The sequence below is a fragment of the Schistocerca gregaria genome, chromosome 5 (genome assembly GCF_023897955.1).
Source record: "Schistocerca gregaria isolate iqSchGreg1 chromosome 5, iqSchGreg1.2, whole genome shotgun sequence".
Taxonomy (NCBI): Eukaryota; Metazoa; Arthropoda; class Insecta; order Orthoptera; family Acrididae; genus Schistocerca; species Schistocerca gregaria.
The window spans coordinates 280,863,415-280,878,257 of record NC_064924.1 but is presented as its reverse complement, the minus strand read 5'-3'; the positions used below and the strand labels follow the sequence as shown (position 1 = coordinate 280,878,257).

Here is a 14,843-nt window from a genome sequence, read left to right as displayed (position 1 = left end):
GAACGTGTAGCATTCTCTGTGAGTGCAGCAGTTCTTATACCGGAGCGACACAGCACTGCGTTTTGCAACAAGGTGAAACTCTGACAGAAAGAACGGGCAGCTCTTGCGCCATGTAACTTTACAGTTGACAAATTATTAGTCTGGTGCAAAGAGGGTTGCATCTAGCTAATTTCTGTATCTACCTCTACACTCGGCAACCACATTACGGTAAGTGGAGGAGGATACTTCTACACCACTATCACTTCCAGCCTCCACTGTTCCAGTCTCGAATGGTCCGAGGCACGAACAATAATGTTGGTAAGACTCCGCGTCAGGTCATCTCTCTCTAATTTTACCTTTATGGTCTCTCCATCTGAAATATGCTGAAGTTAAGCCACTGTTTAAGAAGGGAGATAAAGAAATAGCATCAAATTTCCGTCCAATTTCATTGTTGCCAGCATTCTCAAACATTTTAGACAAAGTAACGTACAGTCGGCTTTATATCCATCTTATCTCAAATAACATAATATCAGAGTCACAGTTCAGCTTTCTAAAGAGTTCTGATATTGAGGAGGCTATGTACACTTACAGTGAAAATGTGCTTAATTCATTAGACAAAAAATTGCAGGCAACTGGTATATTTTGTGATCTGTCAAAGGCATTTGACTGTGTGAATCACAATATCCTTTTAAGTAAATTAGAATATTATAGTGTAACAGGAAATGCTGTAAAATGGTTCAAATCTTATATCTCTGGCAGGAAACAAAGGGTGTTATTAGGAAAGAGACATGTATCAAGCTATCAGGCATCATTCAACTGGGAACTAATTACATGTGGGGTCACAAAAGTTCCACTTTGGGGCCCTTACTTTTTCTTGTGTATATCAATGACCTTTCATCATTAACATTACCAGATTCCAAGTTCGTTTTATTTGCTGATGATACAAACATTGTAATAAATAGCAAATCAAGCGTAGTCTTAGAAAGATCAGCTAATACAATATTTGTGGACATTAACCACTGGTTCATAGCCAATTCTTTGTCACTAAACTTTGAAGAAAAAAAAAAAAAACAACACTACATGCAGTTCAGAACTCGTAAGGGGTGTCCCACGAGTATATGTCAAACATACGATGACAAGATGGTAGAAGAAGTGGACAGTGTTAAATTCTTGGGATTACAGCTTGACAATAAATTCAACTGGGAGGAGCACACCACAGAACTGCTGAAGCGTCTTAACAAATCTCTGTTTGCAGTCCGAATTGTGTCAGACATAGAGGATATAAAAATGAAAAAGCTGGCATACTATGCTTACTTTCATTTCATAATGTCATATGGGATTATTTTTTGGGGTAATTCATCAAGCCGAGCTAAAGTTTTCCGGGCACAAAAACGTGCAGTAAGAGTTGTATGTGGTGTGAACTCAAGAACATCCTGCAGAAGCCTGTTTAGGGAACTAGGGATACTAACTACTGCTTCCCAATATATTAATTCCTTAATGAAATTTGTCATTAAAAATATACCACTTTTTCAAACCAACAGCTCAATTCATGGAATCAATACTGGAAATAAGAATAATCTACACAAGGATTTAAAGTCACTTAGTCTTGTACAAAAAGGTGTGCATTATTCAGGAACACACATTTTCAATAACTTGCCAGCAGCCATAAAAAACTTAACAACCAATGAAATTCAGTTTAAGAGAAGCCTAAAGGATTTATTGGTGGCCAACTACTCCTACTCCATTGATGAATTTCTCAGTAAAACCAACTGATTTGTATATATATACATAACTTCTGCACAATTTCAGTGCAGTAATGTGTTCATTGTAAGTGTGTGTGTGTGTGTGTGTGTGTGTGTGTGTGTGTGTGTGTGTAAGTAAGTACAATCTAACTTCTGCACCATTTCAGTGCAGTAATGTGTCCATTGTAAATAAGTATTATAGCAGTTGTATTACATGTTTATTACCTTATAAATAAATAAAAAACTTTTTTATTTTAAATTCAGTGCATTAGTATTTGTAAAATGGCTCTTTCATATAGTGTTCATTAAAAAACTTGGATCATTCCACTTGGGACGGGTGGAATGGTACATTAGCTTATTTGTTTTAGTTGTAAATATTTGTCATGTATTGTTGTTTTTCTGACATGTTCCACATCCTGGAGGACCTCCTCACAACGGATCAATTGGAATGAAAGTAAATCTAATCTAATCCACGAGATGTACGTAGGAGGAAGCAATTTATTCGATGACTGTTATAGGAACGCACGCTCTCCGAATTTTAACAGTAAACCACGAAGTGATGCAGAATGCCTTTCTTGTAGTGTCTGCCACTGAAGACTAGTTTACTACGTATTCCTCGTGTTTTACTCTCCCTACTAATATTCACTGATAAAACGAATATCACGCTACACTAACTTGGTATCGCTCTGTCCAACAGGCGGGTAAAATTTCGCTTTAAAAATCATTTTGTTTGTAAAGGGAAACAAACCAATGCTTTCCATCGACAGTGGGAGTAGCGTAAAGACGTTTTGAGCAATATTTGTTTTAGCGGACCCCAGCTACACACTACTGCAAATAGCTGCCGAAATACCAAAGGAAAGGCCCCTGACGGTTCTTAGGTGACACAGCCGGTACATAGTGAGTGTAATGGTCCTAAACACTCTCCTGGGATACGCCTGAAGTCAAATTCCACGTCTAGAGATTTCTCTTAGTTAAGAACAACATGCTGTGTACTGTTTGCTAGAATCTCTTTAATACAATGACACAGCTGGGATGATAATCCGTACGCTCGTATTTTGTTCACTAAGCGGCAGTGTGGAAATGTATCTAAACTCTACCGGAACATGGCATCTACCCGGGTGACGGGACTGTGAAATGAGGGAAGCGAGATACAATAAAGTCTGGCACTACAACACTGTCACTAGGCAAGAATGTCTTTATGCTTCAGAATACTGTTCGTTAAATACTGCTGAATAATAAGCTGAAACAGAAAAGAAGGAAAGAAAAATAATAAGGTAAGTCTTGGGACCAAAATATGAGAAAGGGAAAAGGAAATAAGACGTAATAAAAAATTGCTTCATAAACTACAACTGGTGGTTATAGAAAATCGCGTGAAATCAGCGGAGGGAATGAGCACTTAATCCGTCAAACGAGATCGAAACAGCCGAGTTACGGGCACTAATCGTGTAAAATTATTCACGACCGCAAAAACTTCTTGATTCCTGCAGAGGGTGTTTATACGGTGTCTAGATATATCATAATACAGGGTCCATAATTCTATAACACCCTGACGTCAGCGATATAGGACCACGGTTTTGTGAGTCTGTCCGACGACCCTTCTTGAAAATAGGAATGATATGCGGTTTTTTTCCTGATCATTAGGAATGATTCGCTCCTCCAGCGACTTGTACATTGCTGCTAGAAGGGAGCAAATTATTCGCATACTCTATTGAGACTGGAATAGGTGTATCCCATTAGGTCCAGCGCTCCTTTCTCCGTAGACCGATTTAAGTTTTTTTCTTTCCTGTGTACACTTATTTAGATATTTGTCATTATGAATTGATGCACGGAGGTTAACGTTTTGAGCTTCACAGAACGTACAATTGCAGAAGTCTCTGACTAAAGGAATAAGAGTTACATACAGAGCGAGACTTACCATATAAATACCGCAGAGTAATAATCTGTGGAGGTATGAATGTAATTGTGCCGCAAGCGCAGCAGTACATACAGAAAATGGTAGGCTTCGGACTGCTGGTAGGAGAGTGCGAAGCTAACAGTTTTGCCTACGAAGCAGACGGCTTACTAAGTAAGCACTGGTACTGACCACAGAGAAAAGCTGTTGCAGTGTGTGAGATCAACTTCAGGTGGGCTCTACAAGGTGCGTTTTAGTCACAAATGGAGCCACCCACACGAGCTCGTGGAGCTCCTCTTCAAGTACGTAACGAACAACGGGCACTTGCTTATCCACGACGTAGCATTTTACTCCTCCTGTCAAGTAAGAAAGGGCATCCTGTCGACGACGAGATGGTTAGATACCAAGTTGAAGCTCGGACTGGGGAACTATGGGTGAAGAACTGTACATCGGCTGTGCCCTTTCCAAAACTTTGCCTTAAACATTTTACGGAAAACACAGAAAACATAAACCTGTATGGACAAGTAGTAATACGAATATTTCGATTCGTCACAACAAAGCTGTACATGTGATACTACGGCAATGTTAGGTGTGTGTATAATAACTGCCAATGACATAAACGACGGAAATGCAGAGGAAACGCATCGCTCGACTTTGGCGACAAGTTGAAATCACGCGGTTTTTTTATGAGTGGCAAACATTTCAGACTCACCGCCGCTCAGAATCGACTCGAGAGTGCCTCAAGATGTGACATACATCAAACCACCCCTTTCCTTAGGACGCTGATTTCCATACAGTTCGCAATGAGACGAACGACAGGACGACATTCTTGTCAACCTCTTATACTGCTGACACCTCCTGGACGATTCACTCTTTCTCGGAAGACATACGGGGCTGGGACCCCACAGAAAGTGTTCTCACCCCTTTGGAGTGCAGCGAGACCACAATTTTTGCCCTGGTGTACAGTGTGGAATCACTAGCGACCGCACAAAACCATTCGACGAAATTTGAACGTAATATGAAGCAGAAAAGGGTGATTACATTTTTCCACTACTCCTATTTCACACCATCCTGTGGCATTATCTCAGAGGGGTGAAACATTGATACTTGCGTAAATGAAATGGCAGAGAATCCCACTAAGCCTTCCAGTTTGGCAAAACACTTGGTGGTGCCTATCCATATTTATTGAGAATTTTTAAAATGTGCCTTTAGAGAGAAAACTGGTGGAGCAGCCTTAGTCGCCTGCAGGCAGGCAACTGGCTTTGGAGGTATGTCAAGTGGTGGCCTAAATACATGTGCCTAGGCCTGTTTCACAGGTTCTCTCTGTAGAGCACATTTTTAAAATTCTCAATAAATATGGACAGGTGCCACTAAGAGTTTTGCCAAACTGGGGATCTTAGAAGACCCTTTGCCATTCTATTAACGCATGTGTCAAGGTCACACCCTCCTGTGATCATGCTACAGGAGGGGGTGAAACGTGAGGCGCTGAAAAACGTGAGCACTATTTGTTACTTCAGATCAAATTCAGATTTCGTTGAATGGTTTTGAACTGTCTCTACTGGTATCAAAATACAGATTTCATTTTCTGTGCAGTCCTCACAGATAAAATAGGACTTACAGTCTATCTGTACTGCTAAGTTATTACCAGATTTGTAGAGAAATTCCATCTCTTCATACTGGCGTAGCAGGTGTCATGTTGATCGTCTCTATTGGCTTACCTGAAACAACAGGAAACAAAAATTAGGGAATATGTATCAAGGGAGTAAGGATTCTACTTACACAATTTCATTTACCTCGTACCCATAATAAGCTATTTACGGAGAACTGCACATTACAAAAACTAATAAAATGAATTTATCTTGTTGCTTGAAATGTATATGTGTAACAACAGATATCTCTTATGTAATCTGAAGTCTCACACTAGGTTTTGTCATGTGTATGTGAGGGCTAATCTCAGGAACTAGTGTACGGATTTTGATTCGGTTTTCACTACTAGATAAGACTCATTCACGAGGAAACCAGTAAAGTCTTCCAGCTGCGCGGGATTAGCCGTGCAGTCTAGGGGCGCTGCAGTCACGGACTCTGCGGCTGGTCCCGGCGGAGGTTCGAGTCCTCCCTCGGGCGTGTGTGTGTGTGTGTGTGTGTGTGTGTGTGTGTGTGTGTGTGTGTGTGTCCTTAGGATAATTTAGGTTAGGTAGTGTGTAAGCTTAGGGACTGATGACCTTAGTAGTTAAGTTCCATTAGATTTCACACACATTTGATTTTTTTTTTTTTTTAACGAAGTCTTCCAGCTGTAAATACAATGGTCTGCAAAACGTATAGACTAAAGTAACTTTGGCATGATGTCTAACTGCAAAGTAATGCAGCTCGGTGAAACATGAACCAAATACAGAAAGGACTCCTACAGCATAGTACAGAAGGCAACTGTATAGGTATGTAATGAGACAAACAGAAATGACACATTTATTCAAAGACAATAACTGCACTGAAGTCACTACGATTTGTGATGGTACCTTGTGCATTACAAAATGAGCGATACGGTTCTTAATACGGTGTGTGACCACCACGAATGGCAATGCATTCTTTGCAATGTGCTCTCACAGAAGGCAACGAAGTTTGTAGGGAGTTCTCTTGGTACGGCGTTTCATTACTTCTCCAGCGGCCGGCCGCGCTGGCCGAGCGGTTCTAGGCGCTTCACTCTGGAACCGCGCGACCGCTACGGTCGCAGGTTCGAATCCTGCCACGGCCATGGATGTGTGTGATGTCCTTAGGTTAGTTAGGTTTAAGTAGTTCTAAGTTCTAGGGGACTGATGACCTCAGAAGTTAAGTCCCATAGTGCTCAGAGCCATTTGAACCATTCCTTCTCCAGCGCGGCTGACGACGGCTGGATGGTCACTGGGGACGTGGACGTACTGCAATACGCCTCCCCAAGGAATCCCATACGTTCTCAATGGTATTTAAGTCGAGGGGAACGGGCAGGACAGTCCATTCGACGAATATTCTTTCCAAACAATCCTGCCCGAGCAACATCCGCAACTGAGCATTATACCAGAGGTTGAAAATACCTCTACAGTTGTAAGGTTCTTTTTATTTAACACACGACCGGTTTCGGGCTCTTATACGCCCATCTCCAGGTATCGTAACTTGGTGCTGTGACCCCGAGCGCCGCGGTGGACGTGTAAAAGACGTGGTGTGCTACCAACGAGCGCAGAGCATGCTTACAACTGTAGCGTTATTTTCAACCTCTGGGAATATTCTCTCGTTCCAGAAGCTGCTCCACCTGCTCTCTTCTATGCGGTCGCGCGTTGTCATCCATAAAAAAACTGGCCACGTGAGCGTAGGACTCGCGCACTGAGGGATGCTACAAACTTAATTACATGTATAGGTAGTCCATTCTTCCCGGGGATTGAGAATCTCAAAAATGTTTGCCAAATACCGATATCGATACTGGCAAGGTGTCGGTCCCGAGAATTCCAAGGCCGTGACGAAATCTCTACAGTAGTTACTGAGACCAGCCCGGATATACAAAGAGAAGCGATCAGGAATTTAGTTTATATATATGGAGACAGGAGATTTAGTAAAATATTTTTATTTAGTTACTAAAACAGGACAACTTAATTTTACTTTTGCATGCTATTATATTTTTCAGTTATGCTTTTCATGGATAATGAACGCAATTTAAGCTCTACTGGCAAAAAGATGTTTTCATATGACACAGTCACAATTTAGCAATTTTCGGAATTTTTTTTCCTTTACTTGTGCTGTGAAACCTTGCTACTTGCCAAATTTCATGATTCTACGTCAATGGCAAGTACTGTTTAGGTTTTGATGAGCGAGTTTGCATCAAAATATACTTCATAAATGGTCGCATCTTTGTACTGACTTAGAAGCTTAGACGTCTTACACCGCCAAGGGACCATAGCCATTAGTATGTGGTATAAATATAGACTTCAAACGTCCCTTCGTTGATGAGAAAAAGACCTCTTAACAGTGAGACAGACAGACCACGAACAACAACGCGATCATGTAATGGCTCCGTTTTTATCAACTGAAGTGCGGAACCCTAAAATGTTAGAATGAAGTTGATCGTGGAGTGTACTGTGTTCAATATTACGCCTGCCACTTCAGAACCCGTGGATCAACCATGTTCGACAATGCTCGACGTACCCTTATATGGCGGGGGATTGAGGTGCAGGAGGTTTCAAGACACAACATACTGGTTCCTGCCATTCATTACAAGTACAAGCTGTGTATTATGTTGATATTCTAGATAGATAGGTTTCAGTTATTTGTGATAAAGACTACACAAGAGCAGAGCACTGTGAAAAATTTATAACAGACTCATTTATTGTTCCTCTCCACGGAAAACTTTAGTAAAAGGCGGAAGAGTTATTCGTCTGAAGGGGGAGGGGGGGGGGGGGGGACACGTAATACATCCGGGAACAGAGGGAGATGGGTGGGCTGACGGACAAGAGGAGGAGACGGAGCGGAGGATGGACTTTGTAGGTTAAGGCAGTATTGACAGAAGTAGTCAACCGGATGGCAACATTTTTGAAGTAGTATGTCGTATTAATCTCTAACATATGGTACGTCATTGATTATTCATTGCAACCAAATTATTTTATATATGTAGCAGTAGAAATTAAGGTTACGCACCCGACAAAAATTTCAAAAGATGCTTTTAGTATCTCCACTGACGCTAAACTGCCTGATTCGGAGAACGACAGTCGGCCTTCATTTATCAGTTCATTTCTTACAGAAACACGCAATGGACGTACATAATGTGGACGACGATCAAACATTTTACAGATACGGTAAAATAGACTATATTAAAGTGAATGAAATTCCAAATCCACTACAGCTGTTTACTGTTTTCACTGTATACCCTGGAGGTATATATTCAGGTCATATAAAAGTAATACTTTGTGTGCCACGAATTAGATGTTAAATTACGTATAAAAACATGTCACTCATCGGTAAAACCTTGGATGAAACGTCAGATAGGCACCTGATCCGAACCATGCAAGATCAGTAACATATCTCACAAACACAATCAAAAGACAAGCCCCAACAGCACGTGACAGTCCACGTATTATAGGGTGAAACCATCGTTAAAATCTGCGGGAGAAAAAAAAAATAATTAAAGCACACAATGGTTTCATCCTACCATAAGTCTATTGTCATGTGTTGTACGGGCTCGTCTTCTGACTGGGTTTTGGAGATGTATTACTAATCTCGCATGGTTCTGATCGGATCCCTATCTGCCGTTTCATCCAAAGTTTTACCGATGAGTAACATGCTTTTATGCGCACTTGTAAATCGTGGCAGATGAAGTATTGGTTTTATATGACCCGAAGATATACCTCCAGGATATGAAACAGGTCTTCGTACAGTTAAAACACAATGAACAGCTACTGCAGATTTGGACTTTCACCCAGTTCACTCAATTTACCATCCCTGATTTTAAATTGTGAAGGAGAATCGAACAATTTAAAATCAGAGATGGTAAAATAGTCTTGTGTCTCTTAACACAAGACTATTTTACCATCTCTGATTTTATATTATTCGATTGTCCTTCACTTTAGGTACAAGTTTGTGGTTGGCCGACCGGTAAGGTTATTAGAAGCCATTAACGCTTAATTGTATCTTTTGAGATCTTGTTAAAAAATTACTGCTTGAGCTGCCTGTAGTTTTCCGATACTTTACAGCAGGGTGACGAGCTCAATATGCCAATAAACCTCTTTGGCCGGCTCTGAAACTGTTGGTCACGAAGGCCGACAACAAACAATCACGCGAACACGTTCTGTCTAGCAGTGTCTCCTCCGAAGCGCTTGTTTGCTCGACACACACAAAACAACGGGAACACGAGACTATAATTCAGATTTACGTATGCTCCGATGGACCGTCAGGCGCATGTCAATACAGAAAGCGGGAAGCGCAGCAGGAGCAAAGGTAAAAATAGTGCGAGAAGAGAAGAGTTCGGCAAAGGAAGAACATCTGCGCCAGACCTGTTAACCGGAACGTCTGTCAAAACTAACAGCACCGCAACGGAACATAAATCTCCCGCATCCTCTTCGACACAGATATACTGCCAACACACTCGGCGGCAGCCGCCTGCCGCATTTCCGTACCGTCGATCGAGCCACCGCAGGTTCGTTCTCTATGCTCTATGTAGCCCATGGCCTCAGTAAATTATGACTTTTACTAAATAGCGAAAAGACTCTCTCATTAAGGGGAGGTCTACTATCTTTGGGCCGATAAAAAGCAAGTTATTTGAGCATTTTTTTCTCGGGATGTGTTATAGATACCAATGTCAAATTTGGTCAAAATGTTAATTGATATTTCCTCTACAGACTGGAATTTTTCCCACCGGAAATGTAGAAGAGAAAAGGCGGAAGTGCCGTCGGAACGAAACAAAATTTCGTTGTAGACGTCCACGCGCGGTATGCACAGGTCAGCCGGTTCGCCTGAAATCAAAATTCAGTTGACGTTAGCAAAAGTATGTAAGATTCTTTTTGAGTTGTACCTCGCTTAAGTTATTTGGACCATAGGAAATATAATGGCGGCCATTTGAAAAAAAATAGGGTTTTTTCATCGATTTTCCGACTTCGTCGGCCAAGTAAAAATATTTGTAGTTGATAGATCGGAATAAAAGTGGTACAATTCCTAGACAATTTAGTTAGCTTCGTCGGAAACAAAGAATGATGCCAATCGGTTCAGTAGATTTGAAATTACCACACGGCGCGATAGAAAAACGTCATTTCGAGAAAACGCGTTTGAAGTTTTGACTACAAATAAATTCAATATTATGCAACGCACGTTCAATCTGCTATTCCCGGTCCATAAACTAGTCCTTCCTTTTCGTCACAGAGGGCGTTCTGCTCGATCTGGGCCATCGTCCGCAGCACAAGAGCCGCACGTACGGCCGGTGACAAGCGGTTTTCGGCCGCTTGAATTCGGTGGTCGTCCAAACGCTTGGCGAATTGCGTCGAATAGAGTCCCAGCGTGACGTCCATTGTTGTCATGGTCTTCAGATTTGCCGAATACCCTTCGTTGAAGCTGCTCACTGCCAGGAAAGTCGCAATCTCCAAAGTCTTCGCCCCTGAATGCAAATGCTTGGGAGCTAGCTTCCAAACACACGCGTTCAAACATTCATTTGAATTTTGTGAGTTTCCTCCCAAGCACCGGTACAATAACTCGTCCTCCGAAAGAAAAAAAAAACTGGTGCGTGAAAAAGGCCGATTTCAGGAAAGTGCATTTTTTTTGTTCAACCACGAATAACAAACATTTCCGTACGTACTCGGAAACCCGTTTCAGGGGTGGATTCTAAACACTTTCATGGATCCAAAAATGCAATTTAAAAAAATCGATTTTTTGAACCAAAAGATAGTAAACCTCCCCTTAACAGTATCCGCAGACACCTGTGTAATACGGTATTTCCCAGTAGATGTCACGACATACAGCCCTATCAGTATAGAAGGAGGCGGTGAGTACTGTGTTCCCAGTAGGGTCTGTCAGGAGAGCTCGGAGACTTCGAAAGTCGATTTAGTGATTTAACAGCGACTTTTCAACCTTTCTAAAGCTGCCCAAACCAATTTTGGTGATGCGATCGTTACGTGGAAACGAGAAGAAACAACTACAGTTCAACAAAGAACTCGTGTACAGACAGAGAGCGTCGAGAATTCTGACCGGTGGTTATAGAAAATCGTGGGAAATCAGCGGAGGGAATCAGCCGTGAGTTGCGAAGTGCTACCAGCAGTCCAGCTAGCACAGTGACTGTGCACAGGGTGTTAAAAGAGAATGGGTACAATGGTCGAACAGCCCGTCACGAGCCACACATTTCTGTACTCAGTGGAAAGCGTTGAGAGAGACGCCACTGGACAGAGTAACTGGAAATGAGCGACTGGAACTGACGATTACGATGAACCCTTTGTGGCACCGAGTTCGAAGGGATTGGGTGTGCCGAATATCTGGAAAGTTACCAGCCATCATATATACGCCCAACTACAAAATACGTACGAGGTGGTGGTGTATTACGGCGGTGTCGTTGGTGGCTTGGGTGTGGTTACCTTACTATGCTTAAGAAAACGCTAAATGCGAACACATTTTACAGCATTGTGTACGAATACTTTTGATATGATGATTGCATCAGCATGACAATACACACACTGCCAAAGCAGCGACTGTGAGGCGATGATTTGTGGACAGTAACAAAAACATTCATTCTTAAAATACTTATTACCCAAAGCGTAATTTTGATTTCGTTTACAGCCTCTCAATAAGTAGCTACCACTATAAAGTCAAAATTTCAATATGGTTTTAATTTTTGCAGAATATTTAAGTAACGAGCCGAATCCCTCGTGTGTCATTGGCTTGGCGCCTAATGACAGCGCAGCTAGACGGTTAGTGCTACTGAACTTCAGCTCCTGGTTACGCCGTAGACAGGATAGTCGTTACGGAGCAGCCGAATTGTAAAGTTTCTAGAATTTAGGAGTGCGTCCTAAACCAAGACTCTGCGAGCAACTGCTCCGTCCTAACAGGCATTGGAAGGCCCAACGATACAGACCGGCCGCCGTGTCATCATCAGCCCACTGGCGTCACTGAATGCGGATACGGAGGGGCATGTGGTCAGCATACCGCTCTCCCGGTCTGTGTCAGTTTACGAGACCGCATCCGCCACTTCTCATTACAGTAACTCCTCAGTTTGCCTAAGAAGGGCTGAGTGTAGCCCGCTTGGGAACAGCTCTCGGCAGACCGGATGGTCACCTATCCGAGTACTAGCTTAGCCGGACAGCGCTTAACTTCGGTGATCCGACGAGAACCGGTGTTACCACTGCGGCAAAGTCATTGGCACCTGGGAGCAAGACATTGTGTATTTAAGCGTGGGAAGTGCAATTTGAATTGCAAAATACTAATAAAATTTTCTATCACGTTCGTTAGTGTGCAAGGGTTATATATGACGGTCAGAAACAATCTGAAAAGCTTGAAACGATGTAGCGGCGTGCATCGAGCCGAGAAATAGTTGTTGAGAAAAAACTTACCTAATTTTTCTCTTAAAAAATATTTATCAGCACTATCTACGATGTAACACCCTTACTAGCTTTCAGACTGTTTCTGACGACCATGCATATGTAAACAACAATAGAGCTTAATAACTTAATGTGAAAAACTAGCAGGCGAAGGCTTCTGTACACACAATTTCTGTGGGTACTTCTCGACCTTACCTGATGAAATGTCAAATGTAAAAAGACGATGGTATTCCAACAACCCTCCTGATTTTAATTTCAGTAGCTGTGAGCCTTAACCAAATATTTGAGTAATCCCACTTGAGCCTCATGGCAAGAGCAGTGGACTCTCAGTGTATGTAGTACCGCTATACTGCGACGCCGCGCGGGATTAGCCGAGCGGTGTGGGTCGCTGCAGTCATACACTGTGCGGCTGGTCCCGGCGGAGGTTCGAAACCTCCCTCGGGCATGGGTGTGTGTGTGTTTGTCCTTAGGATAATTTAGGTTAAGTAGTGTGTAAGCTTAGGGACTGATGACCTTAGCTGTGAAGTCCCGTAAGATTTCACACACACTTTTTTTTTTAATACTGGGACGGAAACTTCACTCGACGATCTTTCAGAATTTCACTGTTTTGCTTCATATGTCGTGTGACTAGCGCCTCCCGTCGGGTGCAAGTGATTCGATTTGACGCCACTGCGGCGACTTGCGCGTCGATGGGGATGAAATGATGACGATTAGGACAAAACAACATCGAGCCCCTGAGCGGAGGAAATCTTCGATCCAGCCGGGAATCGAACACGGGTCTTTTGGATTGACATTCTGTCGCGCTGACCACTTTTTTTATCTCATTTTGTTCGTTTTCTTTTTCGCTGCATCTGCTCGGGGCGGACGTCGTGTGACATCCGTTTTAGGTCGTTGTTGATCGATTAACTCAGCTTCTTGTTACAGAGGGCAGCTAACCCTCTGACCGAACACGCTGAGCTACCGTGCCGGCGTCCACACAGCTACCGGGGCGGACAGTGTTTCGCTTTGATCTGGCAGCTCACAACTGAGTGCCTTAAACGATACGCTACTGCAGTGCAAATGGAGACAGTTACGTGCAGTATGTGGTAACAAGACACGGGAACCACAAGCGCACTAACACACTGGTAACTGATTAGCGTCATATTCAGGAGCTACGCGAATGTACAGTAATTATACACGCTTCTGTAGACGAGGTTCGAGGTGAAACACGGCCTTGCGAACCCGGATAAATCCTTTTGGAACAGAAAGTACATTTTTGGCTACGGTAATGATTGATCTTCTCCTTGACAGGAAATCGTTTTTTCGCCCACTCAGAAAGGAATGGTGAGTGGCCCTATCGAAGGGAAGACAGTCCAGCGCTCGCTCGGAGAGCCACCTAAGACCGAAGACTCGGATGGAAAGGCGCGGAGTGTGTGATATTTATGTGAGCATTAGGTTTGCAGAAGGCGGCCGGACAGGGGAACACGGAGGTTGTCGGCTGGCAGCTGTCCAGCGCGCCGAGCACTGCGCCGCTGTTCCGCTCCCGCAGACAGGCCCAGGCCAGCCTCTGGCGAGAAGCCCAATGTCGGCCACGGCCACCGCCACCGCCACCACACTGCCAACACCAATGTTTCCCCTCGCCGTCTAGCCCTACAGGGCAGGGCCAGTACAGGTTGCAAGCCCAACACCCGAAGCGTTACACCGTCGTTTCTGAAACTTTCAACGGCCAGAAAATAGGCTAGAATGGATATCTCGCGACTAATGAAAACTTGTTCCGGACCGGACCTCGGCCTTCCAGCCTTTCGCAAGCAGTCACCTCAACCGTTCGGCTTACTGAGAACGCCTCCAGGACTGATTCAAACTTACTTCATCAGCTGCGATTTCCTTTCATACGAAGCAAGCCGTCGAGAATACCCAGACCCAACTGGTTGATATCACAGCAGCTGAGAAGAGTACTCCACCTACCACCTTCGAAGGATGCCATGGGTCTGATGAAGATCATGTGATATGACCGAAACCGGTCACCTATGTTCTTGTAACATACGTGGTGTGATATTATAAGAACAGAAGAACAAAGACAATTTCATAACCTGTGAAGAAGTATAAAAAAAGAAGAAGGATTAACTGCTAGATAGCAGCACCACCTTCATTTATACAATTCGAACTTTTAAATGTCAAGGTCATTTTGTCCCAGAGTCTGACGAAACACTGAGGGTACAAAGT

At 43.2% G+C, this 14,843-nt stretch overlaps 1 protein-coding gene and 1 non-coding gene across 3 annotated transcripts in view; both read right to left on the bottom strand.

Moving 5' to 3' along the window:
• The window catches only part of LOC126272209 (semaphorin-1A), a 794,592-nt gene that overhangs the window by 323,137 nt on the left and 456,612 nt on the right, over positions 1 to 14,843 (bottom strand). The window lies entirely within an intron of this gene.
• LOC126274933 (U5 spliceosomal RNA) lies at positions 7,913 to 8,029 on the bottom strand. Its single transcript, XR_007550477.1, has one exon. It is a non-coding gene; the product is annotated as a U5 spliceosomal RNA (small nuclear RNA).